Below are 15259 nucleotides of genomic sequence, written 5' to 3' on the forward strand. Positions count from 1 at the left end.
TCGAATAATTTATAACCTGGAAACTGTCACACACCTATATATGTACGTTAAATGTACTATGGTAATTATATATATATATATATATATATATATATATTAAGGAAGTTTAATTGATATATTTTTTTTATTTTCCCGAAGTGTACAAGAAACACAATAGAAAAACTAGGCACAAGGCCACGAAAAATGAGGGAGAGGGAGTCTATGGTCATCCTTGTCACTGTACTTTTTGTTGGTCTATGCTAGTCCTAACTAGAGTTATCATTCACTGCAATACCGCAAACACACCGGGGATCGCCCTACTTAAGATTCCCCGAATCAATTTTTTTTTTTTTTTTTTTTGATAACTAACAAAATGTATATATACTAACGGGACCTGTGGAAATTCCACAGAGGACTCATTCATATGTAATATACTGATGTTGGCGTTCTGTAGATGTTCAGCATAAATGAAGACACTCTGATACTATTGTAGCTCTTTTGATAAACTGCAAAAGTATTTATCAAAGCTAGCAGGAACACCCGGTGTAACCCGGTCATAAAATATGCTTAAATATGATATTTCAATTTGTGTAGATTTCGTGTATATTATTATAGAGTCAATTTCTATCTATTCTTACACGTTATAAAGTTGTGATTTCAAAAAGAAAAGAATATATCCATATGACTTGTGTGCATCAGCTGAAACCCAAACCAAAACTTATGAAGAAAAAAAAATATATATATGTATACACTTAAATATATTTTAATTTGTGTAGATTTCGTATAAATTTTTATATAATATTTTATTCCTTGATATAAACATATTTAACTATGCAAATATGTGTGTGTGTATATACGAGCAAATAGTTAATAAAATATGTTAAAAAACACTTTGAAAAAGAGTTAAAAACATATTTAATTTTAAAAAGTAAACACTAAATAAATGGACAGGCCTTAATCTGCGGAGTTTCAAAGAAATACTTTCCTTCTCATCAGAGGGTAGGAATTAGCAAAATTATATATATATATATGAGGAATGGAAGTGCTTGTCTGGGAGTGTATCTCTCTCCTGTATATATATATATATATATATATATATATATATATATATACACACACACACACACATAGGGTGACCCAAAAAACCGGGCCCCGTGTGCACTTTATGTGATATCTCCATTATTACTGATTGCCCTTATTTTACAGGACATGGCAGAATCAACGACCGTGAGTACATCAAGATCCCAGTGGGAGCTGGGACAAATAATACACTGTGTTAAATTTTACTACAAGACAGGCTCATTTAAGAAAACCCAGGACAGTTTCATGCGTCAGTTCGAATGTGAAAAGGCTCCATCCAAAAGCAGAATTCAGAACTGGGTGGACCACTTCGAGAAGTATGGGACCGTGGAGAACATCAACGCTGTCAGAGAGAACGATCCAAGCCACTCAGGACGTCCCAAGAAGCGAACAGCCGAGCCGGTCAAAAGAGTGAAAGTCTCTCCAGCAGAGTCCGAAACGCTCTCTGCGTAAGCGAAGTCAGTCCCTCGGTATGTCCTGTGAGACTTGCAGGAGACTGCTGGTGAACGATATCAGGGCTTACGCATACAGAATACACATGCTGCAGACTCTTACAGCCTCAGACAAGAAGCAGAGGAGGGCTATAGCAGTCAAGATGCTCAAGAAGATTGAGGAGATACCAAGTTTCCTTAACCCTCTTTGGACCTCAGATGAAGCCCACTTCCATCTTGATGGAAAGGCGAACTCCAAGACAAATGTCTTCTGGGGGTCCTCCAGACCCATTAAGTAGCCACCAAGCACGTGCACTCTCCTAAGTGCACGGTGTGGGCTGCAATCTCGGGCAGAGGCATCATTAGACCAATCTTCATCAAAGAATCTGGCACAGCAGTGACAGTCACCAAGGAGCGGTATGTGGAGGTCCTCAAAACCTTCAAGAGAGCTCCAGACCATCTACCCGTCGCTCATGAGCAAGTTTTGGTTCCAACAGGACAGAACAAGTTCTCACACCTCAAACCTGTCCCGAGATTGGCTGAAAGAGAACTTCGGAGGCCAGGTGATCAGTCTCAAGACTGATTTTGAGTGGGCACCCCATAGCCCGGACCTAAGCCCCCCAGATTTTTTCTTTGAGGCTATCTTAAGGACAGAGTCTACGCAGGGAAACCCAGAAGCATCACAGAACTCAAGGAAGCTATCAGGGAGGAGATGAGAGCCATTACCAATTCGGTCTGTAAAAACGTCATGAACAACTTCATGCTGCGCCTCAAGAAATGCACGGAGCTAAATGGAGGCCATCTAAAACATATGCTGTAGAACGGAGAAAAAAAAGGCCAAAGACCCTAGTGCTTTGATGTGATGTTTTGAATATAATAAACTAGTTATGACCAAAGTTTCATTTCATTCGGACAAAACACTAAGAAACTAATTAGAGTTGGGGCCCGTTTTTTTGGGTCACCCTGTATATATCAAATATCTATATGTCTCTAAAAGTGAAACTGTTTGTGTCTGTTGGTGTGTGTACATTTCACTACCAAACTACTCTGTCAATTTTCAGTTTACAGAATTGAGATTTGGTATAAGGGATATTGAGATTTGGGAAAATCTTTCTAATCGATGTTTGGCCAGAAGTTTGGCTGTCAAGGGGTCAAAGTTCAACGATTTGACTTTTGTAAAGTCTACCAAACTCCTCCGCCAATTTTGGGTCTAAACACTTTTAATGTAGGTTACTTGGACATGGATCAAACTTTTTAACTTGATTTGAGCCCAAAACAATAAATGTTAAGGGGTCAAAATTGGGGGCCAATGTTTTTAAAAAATTTGACTTCTCAGCCAGTTTTTGGTCTAAACATTTGAAATTTTACATAAAGTGTATTCAGACATAGGGCAAGCTTTTTAATCGGTTTTTGGCCGAAAATTTGGCTGCCAAGGGCCAAAGTACAAAAGATTTGACCTTTGTGGTCTCTAGCAAACTATTCAGCCAATTTTGGGTGTAAAAATTTGAAATTTTGCATAAAGAGTATTTAGACATGCAGTGAACATTTTAATCAGTTTTAGGCGAAAATTTGGCTGCCAAGAGGTCAAAGTTGAAAGAGTCAACCATTGCAAACCATACCAAACTCCTCCGTCAGTTTTGAGCCTAAACACCTGAAATTTTAGATGTACGTCACCTGGACATGAATTAAACTTTTTAATATATATATATATATATATATATATATATTAGTAGAAATGGTAATTAATAAAAACTGGAGAAAGTGCTCAATACTATTGTAGAGCAAATATGCGTTTTATTTTTTATTACCGTATCTTTCTGTTAAGTAACATTATTGTTTCAGCTACCCGGCCATTTTTTTTTTTTTTTTGGCCGTCTGTAGCTTCCTCAGTCTGGACGGAAAAAAAACGTCCGGGTAGCTGAAACAATAATGTAACTTAACAGAAAGATACGGTAATAAAAAATAAAACACATATATATATATATATATATATATATATATATGCACATAAAGTTATGAACAGTACGTAGAGCCCGAGCACAGCCGGGCTGAACTGCTAGTGTGTGTGTGTGTGTGTGTGTGTATATATATATATATATATATATATATAGTCATTCACATACAGTACTGTTTCGCTGTTTCACAGCTCATCAGTGCGACTAGAAAGGCAACTATCTCAAGCCAAGATTGAAATCCACACGGACAAGCACTTCTGTTCGTCTTAAGTACAGGGTGGAATGATAAAAGTGTCGCCCTAAAAAACACTACAGCCTTATTTTAAAATTTTTATTGAAAAATCAATTTGTGTTACTTAATTCTGTAGTAGAGCTTACGTCTATTCAATGTAGCCATCTCCAGCCTCAACCACCGGCTCAATACAGATTTGGAACTGGAGGCTCAATACAGATTTGAAACAAGCACCTGTGGAAGCATGGCAAATACTCGGCAGATGGCGGCGATCAGTCTGGCTTTGGTATTATGAGCATTCATGTTGATAATGTTCTCAATCATCAATATGATCAAATGAAGTAGTCCAGTGGGTTCAGGTTGGATAAGGAGGAAGCCAGTGAGAGAAAAGTACAAAATCGTAGCATGCTTATCTTTCTTAGAAATGCACGCCTGTGGAACACTGTTTCGTCTGTCTGCTTCCCACCGGACTACAACTTGGATGTCTTCAAGTCCAACGTTAACAAATTCCTAATGAACCGCCCCCTTAAGTAAACACTTCATCAAATCTCCACACTAACGTAATGTACTTGCAATAACCCTTATCCCTGAGTGGCTTCTGGGCCTTGATAAGTGGTAATCACTGTGTAAAAAAATAAATAAATAAACAGGTGTGTACCTTTACTTTTGTTTCATTGTCAGTTGAGGTTTGTGTGCCTCTCCAAGGGTTTTAAGTTAAGGGTGTGTTTTATTTGCAAGTTCAGTGGACTAAACCAGTACCAGGGTAACGTCCAAAATATAAACATTTGTTTGTTATTTTAAATGAAAATTGTGATTTTTATTTGGAGAGAAGGTTTCTGTTACAGTACTGCCTGAGACCATGCAATTTTCACTGTGACCGGTGTCAGAATAAAAAAACACAACGAACAGATGATCACGGCCTGTGAAATAAATACACACGGAGGTTCACATATGTAATTAATACAATTCTGCTCTGGTTGTTTTTTTTTTACATTATGGGAACTGAAGAGACCTGTAGAAATTGGGGATAGATATTAGTCAATGCAAATATTGCTAAGTGATTTTGGGGGATTTAACAGAGAATCAACAAACAATAAAACAACACATTACTGGAAAGTACTTTCTTTAAACTCCTCGGTCTAATGTTTACAGGGAACATGAACTAGAATAGATACATTGAGTGCATTGCCACGGCTGCTACGAGGAAGGTGGGCTCTCTCTACCATGCTAGAAAGCTACTTATGCCTGAAAGTATCCTGTACATCTATAAGGCCACAATTTGCCCATGTATGGAGTACTGTTGTCACATTTGAGCTGGAGTATCTACTACTTGTCTCTCACTCCTTGACAGGGTTCAAAACAGAATTGCCAACCTGATAGATCGTGAACTGTCATCTAGGCTTCAGCCTCTGTCCTATCAACGAAATATTGCATTCCTCTGCCTGTTCTACAAGTACTTTAATGGTGAATGCTCTGACGAACTACAAGCACTTGTGCCCCCTTGACATGAATATCGCCGAGAAACCCGACAAGCAGTTAAATCCTACAACTTCACAGTAGAGATCCCTAGGTGTAAGAAAGCCTTATACTCCAATAGTTTCTTCCCCAGAACTGCTAGACTTTGGAACTCCTTTCCGGGATTCTGCTTTCTCAACTGTACTGACATGCAGAAGTTCAAGTGTAATGCGAACAAACATCTTGCTACACATCTTCCTTCATAATGCCCCTGCAAATTATGTCCCCGATAGTAGCCCCCTACTCCAAAGTGGCACTGGGCCTTGCTTGGGGTGAAAATTGAATTAAAAAAACAATAATAGAATACAAAATTTAAATATATAACTACTAAATAAAGCAAAATATGTTACTGTTCTACCTACCTAGATAAGTATTGTATGTTTTAATCTGTTTTTAAGGCCAATAGTTGGTTACTAATATGAAACAGACTGTCTTTAGGCGTCCATTGTGATCTGGACCGACTAGACACTTACAACTGATTACAGATATTCAACCCTAACATAGCAATTACATGACCGAAATCTATCCTATTATATTTTACATATAGTCTCTTACATGTTGCTCTTAACGTAGGAGTTTTGGCGCTCTTTTAAGCATGCATTGTGTTTTTATAATTTCCGCTCAAACCAAATATTATTCAGTAATAATTGGGACCTTAGTGCTTCTTATTTTCAATGTAAATTATAATTGAGACCTCAGTGTTTCTTATTTTCAATGTAAAAAACGGTGACTAGATTTCCATTCTTTTATGTAGAATAATTATGGACAATTTTGAAACTCCATTTGTAGAAGAGAGATCCTAGAATCTGTACTGGTGTAACGTGGCCTTCGCGCCGGAATCAAATTCATTACAGTTCAACTGTGTTCGTTACAGTTCAAACCTCTCTCTGGAACTCCTACGCTAGTTGGTACCGTCGAAAAGGAACAAACAAACAAAAATAAATAAATGCGACTCGGCTTTTTCTTTTTTTTTTTTTTTAATACAAGTCTTTTATTACTGTTTTTCTTTCTCCCTCATCTCTCACCAGCTCATCCAGCATACAATTTCTATTCCTATATTTAAATACAGACTCAATTCCGCACCTCTATTGGGTTTTATTTACATACAACCAAATCTTATTTTTCACAACATTTGACGGAACCTCCTGATATTAACTTCCTGTGACGAGGAAGACCTGATATTTTCATTGCAAACTTTGCTTTCGTCTAAGCTGTATCGCCTGAAGAGATCTCTAGATACTGTAAACTGACCGAAACATGCTCATGGCTATCTAGCAACATATTACTGCTCATGTAAAAAACGAACAAAGAGTATATTCTCCTACACTTTGGTATTAAACACTCTTGTATTAACCTTGTTAAACTCCATTGGTTACTTAATCCCAGGAAAAAATTTATATATATATATATTCTTCCACATAAAATACTGTTTCGCTATTTCACAGTTCATCAGTGTGGCTAGACCAGCAACTACCTCAAGCCAGGATAGAAACCTGACCACCCAAATGACAGTCGAGGCTTCTAACCGTTGCACTATTTGGCTGCTGCTAAGAGGGCAGTGAATTAACAATGTTTTGACATTGCCCAAATGTGTGTGTGTGTGTACATATATATATCCTACGTTGTTAAACAGATAATTTCTCTCTCTTGTTCTCTCTCTCTCTCATCTTGGAATTAGCCAGCCATTTCTCACTTTTTACTTTCTACATAATCACATTGACACACAGGTTCTCACCAGATCACCGAAGTTAAGCAACGTTAAGCCTGGCAATTTATCAAGTATTCAGCTACCGACAAGATTTGAATTACACTACAAACTCGTGTAGTGAGTTCAATCTTGGCTACAATTGCATTGGATGGATCGGACTTTACACATTCTGTTTTGTTTTTATATAACTGTTTCTTCTCTGACTACGTGGTGTCCTTTTATACTTTGCTCCTGTTACGTGAGCTCACACACACTTTCTAATTTGCATATGTGCATTTTTTTTCGGCTAATGCTGCTAATATCTCTGCAAGCCAGCTATCTTACAGCTCCTGCTGATATTTTCCCACGTGTTCATACATGTTCTGTTACACTGGCAGATCAAATAAGATTTCAGTCTTCCTCCAAGATGGTAGAAATAAGTCTTCCTTCAAAATGGTAGAAAAGGTCAGAAAGAAATGGAAAGATTCCGGATTTTACAACATCAGAAAATCTTCCCTGAGCAACTGAAGTTGAACACTGATGGGCACATCTGTGTTCTGAGCAAGTTAGTGAAACCTCAGATCAACCAGGTAGGTCATACTTATGACGAAAAGGCTCAGTGCTGGGCAATAACAGCTAGATGATTCAGATCTGGCTTTCAGACAATTTTGTCAACTACACGTCTTCCTCCCTGATGTCCTGACTGCAACCTCCTCAATTTCTTTATTGTGCCAACAGTCAAGGGTGTTGTGTGCAACACTCAAACTCAAAACAAGACCAATAGGAAATGAAAAGGTGACAGATACAAATAAAGACACAGTTGAGTTTGAGCATATAAATAACAGCTAGATGATTCAGATCTGGCTTTCAGACAATTTTGCCAACTACACGTCTTCCTCCCTGATGTCCTCGGCCCTGTCGGTGGGGCATTAGAATACGCCGACTGTCCTCCTGCAGACGGTAAAAGTCCCTCAATGGGGGTCCTGGATATGACCTTAAACTATATCCAGTGGTGAGGCCCCAGCTTGTGGGCTTTGGGGAGTGTGGAGCCACCCTTTAATTACCATTGCTCCCAGGTCCACTCTGACCCGGAGTGGTAGTACCTGTTAGGGTCCCAACTATGGGTTAAATAGAAACCAACATGGAAACAACAAATATATTCTATTAGAAAAATTTTTCTTCAAAATCTTTGGATTCGGCATTAAATAACCCGGAAAGGGTTGATATGCCGTAAAACAAAAACAACCAACCAACCCTGATGTCCTGACTGCAACCTCCTCAATTTCTTTATTGTGCCAACAGTCATAGAAACAAGCGTCCAAGGGTGGTGTGTGCAACACTCAAACTCAAAACCCGACCGATAGGAAATGAAAAGGTGACAGATGCAAATAAAGACCCAGTTGAGTTTGAGTATATAAAAGGTCGGTATTTCCTTCATTGGTAAGATTTTTTGTCCACTCGGAGTAATTTTGTATGTGCGGTTATTTCGTGTGTTAATGGGGAAAAAAGGAACGACTAATTTTTTTTTTGTACGGTAAAATTGCATGTCAGTGGGAGAAAAGAACGACGCATTTTTTTTTGTGCACTACGGTGCTTAGCATTTCCTAACTATCATGGATTGTGGGCCGTCGTGGTTTTCAGTGTGGAGGCAATTATCATGGCAGGACTCTGCAACTGTAATTCACCAACTGGAAGTGACCTTTTTCTGAGTGTGGCCCACCTTGTGAACTACTGACAGATAATGACACAGCCTTCCGCAGCAAAGAATTCAAGACGTTTGCAGATGAATGGGGTGGTAACTCGAGATTCGGCAGTTTAAAACTTTAATTTCAACACTTCAAGCTATTCCGGCCATTATGATGGCAAAAATACCACTAAGCAGCAACATAGTGGAGCCATTTACTGGTGAGAGAGATGCAGTAACATGGCTGAAGAAGTTAAGGTTGGTTGCGTGCCTCCAAAAGATAGATGATGTGGCAAGCATGCTGTCATTGTACCTGGAGGGGGATGCATTGCCCCTCTACTTAGAAATGAGCAAGATTGGCCAACAGGACGCTGAGCAGATAGACTCAATTAAAGGAGGCATTCACAAATAGTGCGTTCATAGGAAGTTAACCACAGTGAAATGGGTTGGGGGCAGATGGATGTTTATGCAAACAATATCAAATGGTTGGTTAGACTGGCTGGTTTTGAGGGAATCGGACTAGAAAGACTTGCCAAACTGGTGTTTGTCACAGGGTTCCCTGACGCCATATCTATTGAACTCCAGCAGGCACTAAAAATTGAGACCCTAACCATAGGAGACCTAATAGCAAGAGCAAGGGTGTTGACGTCAAACATGGACCAAAGCCTTCACTTGGTTGCAACTGTGAGTTCACCAAATGGTCAATCTGCTGTTCCTACCGGGAATAGCTCTGGCACAGGAGTAAACTGCATCAAATGTGGCTGCAAGGATCACATAGCAAGAAATTGCTGAAGATGTGGAACCCATTACTATCTATACAGCAAGGTTGGTCACTGGGCCAAGGACTGTTTGGGAAACGAACAAACAGATGAGGCATAAGCACCAGCCTACTACCTCACCAAGATGTAAATGTGTCGCTCCTGGAGATTGTCGTCTATGTTGATGGAATGCGGTGTTCAGCATTAATTGACACAGGGTGCTCACATACAATAATAGATGTGAATCGGTGTCGATCTTGGAAGTCAGCAAAAGTGGAGGCTGATCTTGTGCGTGCTGTGGAAAAGAAGTAGTCACTATTTCAAGAAATGACAGTGATGATATTAGGAGCAATGCTCTGGTAATGCATGGTAAAGCACTGGGATTTGATCTTTTATCAAGGATCAATGCGATAAAATCAATAGGAGGCATCACTGTTGGCACCTACTAGTGCAGTCCAGATCGTTGTCGGGGAAGTTTCTATATGTGTGGCTATTTCCATCAGTGAACCGGACTTTGTTTGACCATCAGAAGTGAACATTGATAGCGGCATGGAAATAGGCAGATAACCGCCCAAATGAAGGGCTGCATAATGAAGTACTAGAATATTGAGTGGCTTTGGAACTTCAACCAGATTATGAACTCTGGGCATGGATGGACAAAGGTTGGCTTGTGCCATATCCAGAAGACACTCTGACCTCCCAAGGGATTAATTCCATTGATGGCTGTGATACAGTGGAATAAGCTAAAGGTGCGACTAGCGATGGACTACTGTGAACTCAACAATCATGTAGATGCATTCATCACAGATGCAGATGTTTGCATTGCCAAGATGTGTGAGTGATGCCAAAAAGGGCCAAACATATCACTGCTTGACCTCCAAAGAGGCCATACCAGATGAAGAGGTCGATGGAAATAGATAATGTCTGACATGTTTAGGGTTTGGCTTGAACATGGCTCCCCTCATTATGAAGGCTATTGTTAGCAAGGTGCTATCACAGGAGGAAACTGTGGACCACGTGATGTTGATATCTTTGTTGATGAAGGCGTGCCTGCATCTTGAGTCCGGGAACATTTAGCTTGATTCGGACTAGAATGCAAGAACCCGGAATGACTTAGGGAAGGCACACGTGTGCTAGAACTGACAGTCTTAAGAAAGCACAGTGTCCTGTGCTTCCCAATATTATAACACATTATAACACAGTGGACTGTATTTTCCTTGTGTGGAAAGCTCATAGGCCAACTCCCAGTATGTCTATGGCTGCATGTGGCATGTAGACGAATAACAAGAAGAGCCTGTTCAATCACAAACAGACTCCCTACTCCAGCATATGATGTGTGAGACTATGGACGCAGTACAGCGGAACAATCCAGCCTGTGGCGACTGATGCGTGGACAGCCGGGAACTGAACATATGGTTTGATGCCAGCGCACTAGCAACCAGAGTGGCATTAGAAATAGATGAACCTGTGGTGGAGGACACTTGTTGGCTTCAAACTGAGAACGCACAGCATATTAACTTGGCTGAATTGGATGCTGCGTCGAGAGGAATTAACTTGTCGCTCTAGTAACAAACCAAGGTGTTGCACACAAAGACCGACACTGTGTGTGTACACAGCTGAGTGTAAGACATTCTCAGCGGGAAAACGCGAGTTCACACCAAGGCCGCCAGTTAGATGCTCATTAGAAGACAACTGAATACCCTCAAAGAATTGAAGGAATATGAGCTCTCAGTAGACATAACATTGGTTGCGTCAATTCAATTGACATGCATACGACAACAATGGTTCAATGCCATGAAGAAGGATGTGGGACCCAAGCCACTGATCAGTACATTTTGATTCGCAGAAACCGTGGAAATCCAGGAGTGCGATGCACTACTTATTTCGCCTGAAGAGTTTGCCCTGTGACAACAAAAGCAGCAGTCAGATTGGCAAGATGAATATGTGTGGAATGCCAATCTATAGATTCGGTACCAGTTCACTGGGAGAAAGGAAAGCTAGTGTTGAGCAGTGATTGGCAATGGGTGAAAATGACATTACACACTACGGTGCTTAGCATTTCCTAACTATCATGGATTGTGAGCCGTCGTGGTTTTCAGTGTGGAAGCAATTATCATGGCATGACTCTGCAATTATAATTCACCAACTGGAAGTGACCTTTTTCTGAGTGTGGCCCACCTTGTGAACTACTGACAGATAATGACACAGCCTTCCGCAGCAAAGAATTCAAGACGTTTGCAGATGAATGGGGTGGTAACTTGAGATTCTGCTGTGCATGTGACCCAGCTGGGAATGGCATAGCAGAGCAATGCTATCGCACTGTGAAACAGATCGTGGCTAGAATGCACTCCTCCATAACAGAGGCGGTCTACTGGTACAGTGTGACTCCAAAAGACGTGTTATCTTTGACTTCACCAGCCAATGCTGTATACTGGTACGAGGTCTGGGTGAAAGGAATTGATATTTGCCACCAGTAGCAGGCCCGAGCATAGTCCATACCAAGTTGGAGACTGTGTGTGGGTGAAAGCCCTAGAGAGTCGTTGTACCACGAGATTTTGCCAAGGTCGGGTAATTGAGATAATCAGTCCAAAGTCCGTCTTGGTGGATGGGATGCCTTGAAATATGAAGGACCTGCGCCCCCGATAACATGTACTACTCCCGTCAGGAGTAGAGTCTGAAAGCACAACATCTTTGGAGAGTAGGTTGGAAAGTCTGATACCGTATGATGAAACAGACTCAGAATATGATTATGAAGCAGGAGTAGAAGACGCGCGTACTCTTGATGTTACCCACGGTTTTGAAGAGGCCAAACAATTGCGAATAAGCACCCAACAAAGACGACCAATTCAGTTGCAACATGAATGATTAGCTAAAGACGAAGATCAGCAGAATCTTTAAAGGCCTACATTGGGAGATAGCAATGAAGTTTGACGTTCTGCCTCAAAGCTTTCACCGAAGGTGTTCTGCTAGATTGAAATCGAGAGAACACATTGTAAAAAAAAAAAAAAATGAGTGAATCTCTAAAAATTAAAACTATTATTTTCTTAGGTAGGAATCTTGCAGATCTAGTAGAGAATTTAATACAATAAGGTAAATAGTAATTATAATTGTAATAATAAAATAGTAATAAATGCTTATGTGTGTGTATATGTATATGTCAGGTCATATCATATGCTACTGGTACCATGTAACCCAGTACTACCTGCCTCATGGTTGGGTCACCGGCGACTAAACTGGTTCTCCCACCAGACTTGTTTGGTGAGGAAGGTGGCTAGTCTCCCTGAAGGATTAAAAACAAGACCTTCCAAAGGGCGAATGAACCCTTTTTCGGGGTCAACAGCCAACTAGCACCATGTGTGTTTGTGTGTGTGTATGTATGTATGTGTGTGTTGTGGTGGACAGGGCTCCCGTAAGCCGTGGTGAAGGCAACCTTTCTAGGAGAAGCAAATCTCTGATTTAAAAAACCATAAAGCTAGTCTGCAGTTTAACTTGTTGCTGGCTATCTTGCTCTTGCTTGTTGCTGGATCTCAACATTTTGAACCGAGAGAGAGAGTTAGCTGTCATACAAAGCTAAGACTCTGTAACATCATCTGTGTATGGATACTCCCTCGGGCATTTTTCTATTAAAATGGTCCTGTGGCGATGGAAGTAATTTTTGGGCTCATGGACTCTAAGTGTCTGAGGGATTGGCATTCGTCAGACAAGACGTTGCAATCATCATCATATATATTTGTATATTTCGACAGCAAGTCATCATCTAGACAGGTTTGATTGAACATGACAGTTATTCCTTTTTCCGATCTTGTTGGATATCTTTCCTATTTGTCAAGCAGTCTTTTTAATTTCGGCAGGCGTATTTATACAGAATGGCATCCAGAAGTTGTTGGCCAGCCATATTTTTCTCAAGCGCTTTCTATTGGGCATCCGATTGTCGGCAGGAGCAATTGTTATTGTTTTCTTTTCCTTTTTATTTCCTTTGGGGCTTGGTGTAATATATATATATATATATATATATATATATATATATATATATATATATATATATATATATATATATTTAAAAAAATGTTTTCTATAGAGATGGGTGCAGGAGAGTTGGGAGTGAATTATTTTTATTTTATTTTTAGTTTCTATTTTCCTATTTTATAGTTTATTAATTTAGTTTCATGTTAGTTATTAAATACTGTTAGTATATTTTTTCCCAGTGTTAAACGAGATCCTGTTTTTATATATATATATATATATATATATATATAATGTGTGTGTGTGTGTGTGTGTGGTGGAATGATACAATTATCGTCTCGGAAAATCACAACTTTATAATATACTAGCATTTCAGCCCGGCGTTGCCCGGGTGATTTGTGGTGTCTGTTGAGAAAAGAAAAAAAGTAGTTGTAGGAAGGCAGGCTCAAACCCGTACCGCGAAGGAGGAAAAGAACGGGGAAAAAAACCTGACGTCTTTGTTGTTATGACCACCGCCAAACTGGAAGTGACGTAGGTTTAAATTAAGGCTAGACAATCGAAAGGAGACGATGACTTTCAAAAATATCGGCGAAAAAGTGATTTTGGGTTCAAATCAAGTTAAGTTAGATCCATGTCCAAGGAACCTCTATCTAAAATTTCAAGTGTTTAGACCCAAAATTGTCGGAGGAGTTTGGTAGAGTTCTCAAAGGTCAAATCGTTAAACTTTGACCCCTTAACAGCCAAATGTCTGGGCGAAAACTGATTACAAAGATTTTCCCAAATCTCCATACCCTGCATATCAAATTTCGCATCTGTAGACTGAAAATTGACAGTTATTGTGTAGGAAAATATACACAGACAGACACACAGACACGTTTACTTTTATATATAGAAAAGAATCGATAGAAAAATTGACTCTTTAATAATAATATATACGAAATCTGCATAAATTAAAAAATCATATTTAAGCGTATTTTATGACTGCTACACTGGACGTCCCAGCTAGCTTCGATAATTTTTTTTTTTTTTTTTTTTTTTTTTACACAGGCATCACCACATTATCAAGGCCAAGAGGCCACTCGAGGATAAGGGTTAAAGAGTTTACAGTAGAAATTGGACAATACAGTAATCATTAGTAATGAAAATTCGGTAAATTTGATAACTTATCTGGAACGGCTCATCAAGAACATATTTACGCCAGACTTGAACACAACCATATTGTAGTTAGCAGGAAAACGGAAGACAACTCCACAGGCGTGCAGTTCTAAGAAAGAAGCTTTGTACATGGAATCTACGTTTAGGTTTAGGCACAGATAAAGAGTGGGGGGGAATTATTGGTAGTGTTTTCAGCTAGACGAGTATTTCTTGTGAAAGTTTGGCGAGGGGGACCATAGACTGAAGCTCAGTCGAACACTTTCCATGAAAATAACGATACATCAGAGACAAACTCGCAACATCTCTTCTGTGAGATAGAGGTTGCAGGGAAGAGAAAAGGACATCTCCTACGAGGCTACGAAGTCTATTTTGAACTCTATCAAGGCAGGACAAGTCCTTTTGAGCAGCTCCTGCTCAGATGTGGCAACAGTATTCCATCCTTGGACGTACTTGGCTCTTATATAGATAGAGAATGGCATCAGCAGTGAGATATCTACCGGATCGAAAGAAAGGTCTCACCATTTTTCCAGCGACCTTGGCAACAGATTTGATGTACGTGTTCCATTTAAGATCAGCAGTAATCGTCAAGCCCAGAAGCTTGTCAAAACTTGAGGCCTTCTGAAGACGAGAGCCATTCATTTCAATTGATGCCAGATGTGGATCAGAATGTTGATGATGTAAAGAGAGAAGCTTGGTTTTAGATGCATTAAAAGTAACCAGCCACTCCTTTCCCCATTTGCAGTTTTAACAAAAGAGCTACAATAATATCAGAGCGTCTCCATTTATGTTGAACACCCACAGAATGCCAACATCAATATAT

Source organism: Euprymna scolopes, chromosome 8 (genome assembly GCF_053919585.1).
Source record: "Euprymna scolopes isolate OS-2025 chromosome 8, ASM5391958v1, whole genome shotgun sequence".
Lineage (NCBI taxonomy): Eukaryota > Metazoa > Mollusca > Cephalopoda > Sepiida > Sepiolidae > Euprymna > Euprymna scolopes.